At 46.8% G+C, this 12,306-nt stretch overlaps 2 protein-coding genes across 3 annotated transcripts in view; one reads left to right on the top strand and one right to left on the bottom strand.

The window, feature by feature from the left end:
• LOC310669890 (tigger transposable element-derived protein 1-like) overlaps nt 1-12,306 on the bottom strand; it is a 406,885-nt gene that overhangs the window by 36,082 nt on the left and 358,497 nt on the right. The gene's annotated exons all lie outside the window — the stretch shown is intronic.
• SYTL4 (synaptotagmin like 4) overlaps nt 4,703-12,306 on the top strand; it is a 29,231-nt gene continuing 21,627 nt past the window's right edge. Inside the window, exon 1 of one of the 2 annotated variants that reach the window (XM_083424319.1) lies at nt 4,703-4,902. The gene's annotated coding sequence lies outside the window, so the exon portion shown is untranslated. Of the gene's footprint in view, nt 4,903-10,590; nt 10,606-12,306 lie in introns of those variants that run through there. The other variant, XM_083424320.1, reaches the window with a different exon arrangement.

Raw genomic sequence — 12,306 nt, forward strand, 5'->3', positions numbered from 1 at the left:
TGTATTTCTATTTCTTTTTATTGATGGGGGGCAGCTGCTCCTCCCTGCCACCCCCTTGGCTACACCCATGTTCCTGGAATAGATCAATCACATGCAAATGTCTTGGTGCAGCTTTAGAAGTGTGTTTCATTTGTATGGGTTTAAACTAGAGTAACATTTCTGGGACGTTTCTGTGCCTGGAAATTGGGGAACAAAAGGTAAGTGCAGGTAAGCCCTGAATGTTCAGAGTAAATATAGGCCCGGATTCCTGTTTGTGCTCCGTGAGGCATTGTCTCAATCTGGGATGTACAGCCTTTGCTTTTTTGCCTCAATCTAATCTCCTGCCTGCCCGCAGGGTAGCAATGGGAGCTGTGAACTCATTGTCTGGGTGGGGTGCCTACCTGCCAACACTAAGGTCTGTCATTTTTGTTATCATAGCTCAGAACCCAGAGAGCAAACGGAGCATGAGTCATCATTGGCCAGCTTTCCATTTGTTCTGGAAGCCACCTCCTGCGTAAGGGAGCCTCTAAATCAGTGCCAAGAAGCAGCAACAGCAAAGGTGGTTGCCAAGAGGAAGATCAGAAAACCTAGAGGCTAGGCTAAAGGGAAGCATTTAATCACTGGATACAGGAAGAGACTTGGAAATCCTTGCAGGCAAAAAGTAAAAGCCACTCTCGGATCTGGGGCCTGTACGAACCAGTCTGGTCTGACCCCACCCACGTTATCGCCTGTTAGGGTTTTTGTGTGTATTCTTGGGGAGGAGTTCAAATCCTGCAGCTGGTGATGACATGTAGCCAGATAGGTCATCTGCGTACTTTGGACCAGGACCAGCCCACCTCTCCTCTGCACTAGCTTTCTGCAGCAGTGCTAAATTTGACAATAGCACCTGTGTCACTCTTTGTGCCAAGCAGCAAGCTGGGAGAGATAGGAGTTTGGTCTGATTCAGCAGGTCTCCTCCTGTCTTCAGTAAGGTGCAGATAAGAGCCTAGGAAGCTAGCTGCCTCCTACTGTGCAGTCAGACCCATAGGTCCATCTAGCTCAGTGCTGACTAATGAAAGACCACCTCCTACCTCCACACCCTGGTGTTAAGATCAGTAGAGGGGGCTCTCTTAGTAACTCCATCAGAAGTTCAGGTGTGTTTGTGGCCGGTGGCCCAGGAGAGGGCATTATCTGCGGCAGCCTGTGGATTGCTTTCTTCTGTGCCATTCCCTCTCCACAGAGATGCATCTGGTACCTTTATAGTAATAGTTTATGCCATATGCTGGAGAGTCACCTTTTTACCCTGGCTTTGACACTTGATACGTGTTTTCAGGACCTGCCCTACTCAGGTAACTCTCATTTCTCTTAGCTGTTTTAAATACAGTGGTGCCTCGCAAGACGAAAAGAATCCGTTCCGTGAGTCTCTTCGTCTAGCGGTTTTTTCATCTTGCGAAGCAAGCCCATTAGCGGATTAGCGCTATTAGCGGTTTAGCGGCTATTAAAGGCTTAAGGGGTTAGCGGATTAGCAGCTTAGTGCCTTAGAAAAAGGGGGTGGGGAGCGAAAAAACACACCCCAGGAATCGCAAGACATTTTCGTCTTGCTAAGCAAGCCCATAGGAAATTCGTCCTGTGAAGCACCTCCAAAACGGAAAACCCTTTTGTCTAGCGGGTTTTCCGTCTTGCGAGGCATTCATCTTGCGGGGCACCACTGTATTGCATTTTAAATTATTGTAACCTGCTCTGATTGTGAAGGGCAGTGTCTGGCAGCAGCTGTCCAGGGTTTCAGGCAGGGGACATTCCTGGTCCAGAGTTTCCAGGGATTGAACCCGGGCCCTTCTGCAGGCACAGCAGATACTGTACCACTGAACTACAACCCTATTTATGTGCTAGAACATTTTAGTTTCTCACTTTGTCAGCTGCTGTTTTGTTACTCAAAGTAACATATATATTATTTTAGTGATATTTATATATGATACAGATATTCCTTTTCCTGAGAAGCCAGGAAATGCCCCTTTTTCTAATAACGCAATTGTTGCCATCAGTTTTTATAATAGGCTCAAGGAACTCTTAGTAGCACAGCATGCTTTCAAAGCAGTTCTTACATCCAGTAAAAGCAGGGCCTTTATTGTGGTGGCACCGGTCATTTGGAATGCACTTTCAATGAACAGCAGTAAACGGAAAGGTTGCGGACGTTACTCATCTAGATAGCCTGATAGGTAGTGCTGGAGATGTATCAGTGGTCGTGCATGTAAGCACCAATGACAAGGAAATTAGTCTCGAGGTCCTGGAAGCCAAATTTAGGATGCTAGGTAGGATGCTGAAAGCTGAGACCTGCTTACAGCTGATCTGTTCATCCAGGCTTTGCCTGAGGGGTGATCCTGCTATGCTGATTTACCAACCTGTTCTTGTGATTTGTGATGTATTCTGTATTCGTTTTATGTAGGTTGCAGGCTTGCCATCTCTGCCTTATTAAGTACTTGCATATATAAGTAATGTTTGACAATGTTAAAACAAAGCTGCACAATTAATCAGGGGCAAATGCCATCTCAATAGTGGCACTACAACTGTAAAAATTGCTGAAAGGAACCTAAAGAAAAGCCCTGCTAGATCAGACCAAAGTCCTCTTGGACTCATTATTTTGTGAGAAGAATTCAAGCACATACCCAAAATTTATGCCCTGTTTTAGGAGACCCTTATCCCCACTCAAATAGCTATCCTTTTCATAGTGGTTTAACCACCAACCCTTCTTCTTAGGGAAATGTAGCTCTGTGTGGAGAATAGGTGCAGTACTAGGAATTCTCAGTCCCCATGATTCTTTGGCCATGACTGTTAAAAGTGGCATAAGTAAAGGTAAAGAGACCCCTGACCATTAGGTCCAGTCATGGCCGACTTTGGGGTTGCGGCGCTCATCTCGCTTTATTGGCCGAGGGAGCCGGCATACAGCTTCCGGGTCATGTGGCCAGCATGACTAAGCCGCTTCTGGCGAATCAGAGCAGTACATGGAAATGCCGTTTACCTTCCTGCCAGAGTGGTACCTATTTATCTACTTGCACTTTCATAGAATCATAGAGTTGGAATAGACCACAAGGGCCATCGAGTCCAACCCCCTGCTAAGCAGGAAACACCATCAGAGCACTCCTGACATATGGTTGTCAAGCCTCTGCTTAAAGACCTCCAAAGAAGGAGACTCCACCACACTCCTTGGCAGCAAATTCCACTGTCGAACAGCTCTTACTGTCAGGAAGTTCTTCCTGATGTTTAGGTGGAATCTTCTTTCTTGTAGTTTGGATCCAGTGCTCCGTGTCCGCTTCTCTGGAGCAGCAGAAAACAACCTTTCTCCCTCCTCTATGTGACATCCTTTTATATATTTGAACATGGCTATCATATCCCCCCTTAACCTCCTCTTCTCCAGGCTAAACATGCCCAGCTCCCTTAGCCGTTCCTCATAAGGCATCGTTTCCTGGCCTTTGACCATTTTGGTTGCCCTCCTCTGGACACGTTCCAGTTTGTCAGTGTCCTTCTTGAACTGTGGTGCCCAGAACTGGACACAGTACTCCAGGTGAGGTCTGACCAGAGCAGAATACAGTGGCACTATTACTTCCCTTGATCTAGATGCTATACTCCTATTGATGCAGCCCAGAATTGCATTGGCTTTTTTAGCTGCCGCGTCACACTGTTGGCTCATGTCAAGTTTGTGGTCAACCAAGACTCCTAGATCCTTTGACGTGCTTTTGAACTGCTAGGTCAGCAGGAGCAGGGACCGAGCAACGGGAGCTCACCCCGTCGCAGGGATAGGGCAGCTTTATATAGTGCAGATGGGATTTACGTTTTAGCGCTTAAAGTGGATTGAAGTGGTCTATTGCCTTTTTTTGCTGTTAGTAAAGTGATGGAAATGCTCTGAAAAGTGTGGTATAAATGAATGATTAACAGCACGATGTGCAAGGCACCCTGCAAATCAGAACAAATGCTCATTGTTCTGCAACTGTCCTGCAGACAAAACTGGAATGAATACTTAAACAAAAGCCGGACATAGTCTAATCTCTGTGTCACCTTTGTGCAAGCGAATCAAGACGAGTGCTCAATAAACAGGTCGTCTGGAGGAGCCTAAAGTCCAGCATCCTGTTTCTCAAAGTAGCCAACCAGATGCCTATGGGAAGCCTGCAAGAACGACGTAAGGACAATCGCCCTTCTGTGGGAGAATTGCCAGGCTTCCGCACTTCCTGCCTCTTGGGGGGGGGGGGGCGGACTTCTAATTTCCATTTGTTAAGGATGCTGAGAGTGATTAGGAAGCCTTGTTCCCCTCGTAGGGTTGCGGTTCCCAAAGTGGTTTAACGACGAACTCTTGAGAATGCTAGATCTGGGAGGGAACTATTAGCCTCCAAACAGCTCTCAGCACCCATAACAAACTGCAGTTCCCAGGATTCTATAGGAGAAGCTATGGCCGTTTAATGTGGCATGCTTTGTATGCATACATAGCTGTCAACTTTTCCCTTTTCTTGCGAGGAATCCTATTCGGTATAAGGGAATTTTCCTTTTTTAAAAAGGGAAAAGTTGACAGCTATGTATGCATAGCGCAGATGACACATAATGCCCAGCTTTATTTCGATGAGCTGCAGAACTTGCTGTTTTTAGGATGCACTTGAAAATGTTTTTAGTACAGTATTGCTGACTTATTTAAACACGCCCCCGCGCACGCACGCACACCGCAAACACCCCTTTTAGTCCATTCGAAAGTTTGCAGTAGATAAATAGCAACCGATTAAGCCATACTGTGTTGGGAATAAATCCTGATCTCGGCTTTAAAAGGTTGGCAAAAGGGCGTGGTGCCTTTAAGGAAACGGCTCCACCCAGGTCAGGGAAAAATTCAAGCTGTTCCTGAAGCAGCTGTGGTTGGTGGTTAACCGCGACGAGAGCCGGGGAATCTGCGGGGCGCGCTGCTTACAGGTACCCCTCTTTTTCCATGCCAATTCCTCTTCACCCCCCCCTCGCCCCGCCATTGTGAGAGGACTCAGCATTCCACCTTCCTGCCCTGGGCCCCTTTCTGTCCTCGATTTCATCCCCGCCCTAGTTCGCAAGCCTGTTTTGCCTGCTTTTAAAAGGCTAGCGTGGCATTAGTTAACCACCTAGGGGACAGGTGCCCGTCCCCATCCCAAAGTCCTGCTTGGATGGTCTGGCCTGCAGGTCCTCCCTTGGTGTGCAAAGGCTGGCTGGGTTTAGAAAAGCACTCTGCATATGCTTTGGGGCAAGGGTTCCAAGTCAATACTGCTTGGACTTACCTGGAAGTAAGGCACGGGAGTCCTCGGCGAGGGGTCTGCCCAAAGTTCTCTCGTGAGGTGTGTATCCATTGTTCTTTCGCCCTAATGTTTTCCTGGGCTCGCTCTGGTTTATGAACTGTGTGTTTCCTTTATCAGGTGCATTGTTTAGAAACAGCAGTCTTTGCTGTTAAATCCCGGTGTGCTTTTATGTTGGCTTCAGGGATTTAACTTCCCCTCAAACCTGTTGGAATTGTATATGTGAAGGTGTTCATATGGAGAGTCTTCTTGAGCATGTGCAAAGTGTTTTCCCCCTTTATCAATTCATTTAGTTGTTAGTTGCATTTATATCCTCCTTTTCCTCCACGGAGCTTAAGGTGGCGCACATGGCTCTCCCCCTCTCAATATTAACATCACAACAACCTTGTGGGGTAGATTAAACTGAGGATTGTTGACCCAGCGAGCTTGGATTTGAACCCTGGTCTTGGCATAGCAGAGTAGTTGCAGCTTGCAGGAGGAAACCTTAAGTCAGATGACATAGCCTCAAGGCAGACTCATGTTCTTGGGCGTAAGGGAGAGAATTTTAGGCACATTCAAAGGTGTTGCCTCTTACATTGCAGGATCCAGAGCTGATCAGCTGACATTACAAGTGAAGGGCCTCTCCAGTCTGGGTTTCATTTTGCTTTTTTGACAGGTACATTCCGTAGCATAGCAACAAGGCAATCGTATTTATTCATTTTTATTTACTTAACAAGATTTGTATAGCACTTGGCTGTAAGAAAACCTCTAAGTGGTTTTCTTTTTTCCTTTCTTTCTTTTTTTTTTAAAAAAACAATAAGTTAAAGCATGCAATTTAAATATTTAAAAGAGAATTAAAATTAGCTGTAAGCAAAATGAGATTTTGAAATGTGAACACCTACACACATCTAGATGTGTGCTCTAAGCAGGTGCCGAAAAAACAACAACAAAAGGTGCGTGCCTGATGTCAGTGGGCAGGGAGTTACAAAGTGTAGGGCTGCCACCCTAAAAAATAGTTTTCTTTCTTTTTAGAATTATGGCATACTGGACTGTCTATACACCATTCTGCTTTATTAGTTTTCCCACAGTACTTCCCCAAGGTTGTTACATGATTATTGACATCCGGAAGGGCTCTCTTGAGCTACTGTGCAAGAAAAGCAAGCACTCCCCCCCCCCAAAAAAAAAAAACCTTACAGGCTCTCCGCAGGAAGTTGCACCGAGTGGAAATGAAGCAGTGTGCCATCTCTGAAAACAGAACCGCATATGACAGCCCTGATACCATCGTGAGCATAAATCATTATGAATGCACAGCAAAACGGTGGCTCACTCATAGGCTGGTTAAGATGAGTATGTTTTTGTCAGCTATGTAGGGCAAGAACTGTCTCATTTCTCTCAAGGGAAACATTACAGGTAGTTGTTTGAGGAATGGCTCCCTCCTTCAGAAGTGGAAGGGTGTGCGTGTGTGAGACCTAACCAGGCATATCAGCTAAGTGGAGCACTTCGCATTGTGTCCTGTTTTTCTATGGTTAGTGCTAAAGAGTCCATGACCATGTGTTGATAAAAGTTTTCGAAAATGCCATGTGTTCTTCCACAGGATTCTGTGGAATGGTGTGTTGCTGCTGTTTCATAGGAACCAAATCCTAGGAGCCAAGGTCCCTTCGACCCCACCCCCTAAAATATTTGAGGGGTCCTGGCGCCCCCAAAGTTGATGAGCATTGCCATTCAAATAGTGTGAATGTGCCATATCATGAGATTGACTATGTGGTGTGGGACTTACCTGGGCCCGCCAATATTTTAATGATTCTGTGCCAATTCAAATATCCCAAACAGCTTTGGAGGCCAGCTAGGGGTCCCATGGCGTAGGAAGGGGGGTGCGGTGGGTGCCGGTCACCCTGGGTGTCATCACTGAGGGGGGTGACAAAATGGCAAAAATATGTGATTTTTTTAAAAAATTGGGCTCATGACACTTTTTTTAATTTAAGAAACAACAACAACTTCCTCACACACTGCACCCCCCTCCTATGCCACTGGTAGCTAGGTGAGGCGGGGGGCACTGGGCGTCACACTGTGGGACCTGCAGTGTGCCTGAGCAACGCATCTCTCCTGAGGCGGAGGTGGCGGGCGGACTGCCTGCAAGCTCTGCGCTGCATTTTCGAGGAGCGCGGGGCTTGCGTCTGCCCGCCGCCTCAGCTGCCCTACAGCTGAGGGGAAGGTTGCAGAGAGGCTCCACGCGGCACGCGCTGCTCCGGGCACGCTCCTGCCTTCGGCTAAGGCACACTCCTGATCTTGAAACATGAAGCAATATCTTTGGTGTGGGTGCACTTGTACACAGGACGGGGGACACCAGGTGGAGTGGAAAATAGGCTATTGAGTCTCCCATCCTGGCGTCCCAAGAGGTATTTGTTTTTCAAATACCAGAGCTGAGTGTTTTTATCAAACATGCTTCCTCTTTGCTGTGGGAAAATGTGGGGCAGCCGAGCAGGAAATTAAGTGTGTTTGTGTTTAAATGCAGGGGAGGGAAGACTTCAAGCTTTGAGGTCTTCCAGCAGGAGCCAAGTGTATAATAGTAGTTAATTCAATTTCCTTAATTCTACATGTATCTTGGCCAAGGGATTTGTTTTCAGTAGCAGAAATGCGATTCCACCTCTTTCACACAGAAACACAATGCTGTTTCCACCCATGCTTCCTTCATTTTAACAGCCCGGAATATGCAGGGAAAGCCCTAACTGGAGATGCAAGGGATTGAACCCGGGGCATTCTGCATGCACGACAGATGTTTTTATTGCAGAAAAGTGGCAAATTTCTGGGTGACGGTGCAGTTGCGTCAGCAACGTTTTCTGGCTCCTACTCAAACAACAACAACGAAAAGGCTTTGCTTCATCAACTCTTTTAAGGGTCATCCACACTTTGCTTGTCCCAGGCTTTGAGCAGTTTTCTGTTTGCCTTTTCCTGGGAAAACCTGCTCTTTATCACCGAATCGGAGCAAGCATCAATTTGCGGAAACCCTGATTTACTGCAGTTCAATGGTAAAGAGTGGGTTTGCCTGTAGGGAAGCGGCTGGACAAGAAGAAGTGTGGAAGTCCTTTGTCTCAGCCTATCCTGTCTCACAGGTTTGTTGTGAGGATATGATAGGGAGTGGGAAAACTTATGTACACCACCCTGAAACCTTTGCATGAAAGATGGGATATAAATGTAATAAATGAATAAGTTTAGAAACAAGCCTGTTTCTGCTTGTAGGTGTGAATTTATTTCTCTTGACATGGCTTATTATGGGGTGCGCTAGGTAATCCATACTACTCACTGCCTGCCCAAACCATCATTGTGTACCTTCTTCAAGTTTGTGGATCTTAAAGAGTCTTTTAGGCCATGTAAAGGTAAAGGTAAAGGGACCCCTGACCATTAGGTCCAGTCGTGACCAACTCTGAGGTTGCGGTGCTCATCTCGCTTTATTGGCCGAGGGAGCTAGCATACAGCTTCCGGGTCATGTGGCCAGCATGACTAAGCCAGAGCAGCATGGTGAACCAGAGCAGCACCCGGAAATGCCTTTTACCTTCCCGCTGGGGTGGTACCTATTTATCTACTTGTACTATGACATGCTTTTGAACTGCTAGGTTGGCAGGAGCAGGGTCTGAGCAATGGGAGCTCACCCCGTCGCGGGGATTCGAACCGCTGACCTTCTGATCGGCAAGTTCTAGGCTCTGTGGTTTAACCAACAGCGCCACCCGTGTCCCTTTTAGGCCATGTACACACCATGTATTTAAAAGCTTCTTGTTTTCCCCAAAGAATGCTGGGAACTGTACTCAGGTATGGGTGCTGGGAACTGTAGCTCTGTAAAGGCCTTAAGTTCCCAAGATTATTTGCGGGAGATACTGTTGTTGGCGTCCTTCTGCCTCAAGAGACAATGGAGTGTGCTTCCGGGGGCGGAGTCAATCTGCTGCATTAGCAGCACTGAATTGGTCTCTCAGGGCGTGAGCCTGGGCAGTGTGTATGGAGATCCTGGGCTGTCTCGCTGATGTGATCCAAAGGAAAGCAGAGCAATATGTTTGGCATAAGCCTGGCTGCAGGATGTGACAGAAGGAGGCATACAAGGCACCATCCAACCGTCTTGGGAACCTGAGTAGGGTTTGCTCCTTAGCTTTTTCTTCTCCTGAAGATATCCTTCAAGGCAGCAGAGGTTTAGGACCAGAGTTTTACTTCTCCTAGATGGGCTCCCTTCCCAGGTTGACAAGCTCTACCTGCCCCTCACTTCCGTCTACAGCATGTGCAAAAACTGCCTTCTTGAGAATTGGACCCACTATTGGCCTCGTCTGCCCACTCCACTAGAGCCTGTCTTCACATGCAGAGGAAGCTCCTAACTCGCTGAGGGTTTGAGACCCAATGGCTACCCTCACCTGGTTTAGCCAGTCGAAGCCATTTTCTGGGAGTGTGGCCACTGTTGCAGGCTGGCACCTTATAGGAGCCACAGGTGAGAGCTAGTGCACGGTGGGGACCAAAGGCGGACAAATCACTCCAGAAGGAACACAACGTGTCCCCCACCAGAGGTACTACCCCTCCCCTAAGACACCATGTGGAAGATAATGTGCTTCAAATGTATGGTGTGTATGCAGCCATCATGGGGGGAAAACCCAATAGATCCACAAGCCTGAAGTCTCTGCCCCCACCCCATGCCATGTCTCCAATATGAAAGGGCTCAGTGGCAAAGCATCTGTCTTGCATGCAGAAGGTCCCAGGGTTAATCCCCAGTGTATCAGAGTAGGGTTGAGAACATCTCCTGCCTGAAACCCTGAAGAGCGTCTGCCAGTCAGTGTAGACAATACTGAGCTAGGGGGATCAATGCTCTGACTCAGTGTAAGGCAGCTTGCTATGTTTTGTTATCACATGGTTTTTCACCATTTTCACATTCACCATTATCACATGGCTTTTCACCATTTTCACTGTTTTCCACCATTAATATTTCACTGTTAATTTTGTTATTTGATTTTTATTTTTTTGTAGCCTTGTTTTTACTACCTCAACCCTTCCTTCACTGCTTTTGGTTTTTGATGGTGTCCCATTTTCCACACCACATCACCTCAGAGTACTACTATCAAAACAGAGCTATAAATGAAAGTTTGAGATTGGCCAGAATTGTCCAGTTTTGCTGTTCCGGTTTTGAATTTTAAACCCTGAACTCTCAGTGTCAAAGTCTGCATTTTGAACAGGAAATTTTACTCCAGCATTCCAGTGCTTTATTCTGTCCGGGTAGGCTTCTCTGAGTCAGGTGGGCCAACTGTCTGACTTTGGTATAGGACAGTTTCTTGTGTTCCTACAGCGCTTCACCAACTTCCCCTTCACCAAAGGCCGAATTCATGGTGGAGGCTTAAAAACTGTAGGGAAGGTAACTGGCCCTGCCAGCCCCCTCAGCTGGTTCAGCCTCATTCTTCAGCTTCTTGGTGACATAGGACTGTGGAGGATGGGGCCCTGATCCATTCTTTTCATATCTCTCCCAGACTGCTCAGCTGCCTTGTCTCTTTTCACTCTCTCACAACAGTGTAGTTCCGTGGCCACAATCCTCTCCTCAGAACTTTGGGGTCTCTCTTCTGAGGCCCTCTCTGTTAATGATGGATGACTTGCATGGGCGTAGCCAGGATTTTTGTTGGGTCTGGGCAGGCCTTTTGTTGGGAGGGCAGGGTCAGAGCCTGCTAGCTTAGTCTTTTTATTGATTTGGGGCGGCGGCAGCTGCCCCTCCCTACCCCCCCCCCCCGCTAAACCCATGGTGACTTGGCGTTGATCAAGTTGGCACCAGGATACCTTAAAACTCAGTACTGTAGATGGGTTTTTGTTTTTGCATGAATGTTTGTGCATTAACTCCAGGATAATTTTTTAAAAATAAAAAGTAGCATGTTTTTGAGACTTTTGTGAGGATTTCTTTGTTTTGGAGGGCAAAAATAATCAAAATCATAACGGAATCCCCATCCCTTTGAAGCCCAGATATTTTTGTGGCATCTATTGATTTCACTGTCTTTTTTCAGAGTGATTCCCCCTGGCCCCTATCTTGACTTTTCATTCAAAGCCCTGGTATCAAAATGGTAGAGATCTTAGGCTCTTCTCTTCTCTCTTTCTCCTCCTCCCTCCGCTGTGCCAACATTCAGATATTGTCTGCCTGGAATAAGTTCCTATGTGTTTTGCCGTAACCTTTATGCCAATTGGATCCCCACTCTAATCTTTTTAGCAAATATTGCAGCTGGACCCACTATACTTGAATCGTCTTTGAGAAGCATTGTTCTGTCCTGTCTCTTTCTGTCAGTCTTTCATTATAAGTACTACTAATAAAGAACTGAGTTATGGCAGATATATAGCTAAAGCAGAGCTACTGAGAGACAGAGAAGAAAGTCAAACATCTGCAGAAATAGAAAAAAGTGTATTGGAGGGAACTTAAGGGAGCAGCTTCTCTAGAAACAGCCAAATGAAGACTGAGCATGCTCATAATATGGAATGTCTATTCGCTGGGGATAGGATGGAGTACCCTAGGAAAAGGCACAATTGGCTAGAACACCAGTGCTGCAGACTTTGGGTGCATAGAATCATAGAGTTGGAAGAGACCACAAGGGCCATCGAGTCCAACCCCCTGCCAAGCAGGAAACACCATCAGAGCACTCCTGACATATGGTTGTCAAGCGTCTGCTTAAAGACCTCCAAAGAAGGAGACTCCACCACACTCCTTGGCAGCAAATTCCACTGTCAAACAGCTCTTACTGTCAGGAAGTTCTTCCTAATGTTTAGGTGGAATCTTCTTTCTTGTAGTTTGGATCCATTGCTCCGTGTCCACTTCTCTGGAGCAGCAGAAAACAACCTTTCTCCCTCCTCTATGTGACATCCTTTTATATATTTGAACATGGCTAGCATATCACCCCTTAACCTCCTCTTCTCCAGGCTAAACATGCCCAGCTCCCTTAGCCGTTCCTCATAAGGCATCATTTCCAGGCCTTTGACCATTTTGGTTGCCCTCCTCTGGACACGTTCCAGTTTGTCAGTGTCCTTCTTGAACTGTGGTGCCCAGAACTGGACACAGTACTCCAGGTGAGGTCTGACCAGAGCA

Source organism: Podarcis tiliguerta (assembly GCF_965153285.1).
Source record: "Podarcis tiliguerta genome assembly, chromosome: Z".
Taxonomy (NCBI): Eukaryota; Metazoa; Chordata; class Lepidosauria; order Squamata; family Lacertidae; genus Podarcis; species Podarcis tiliguerta.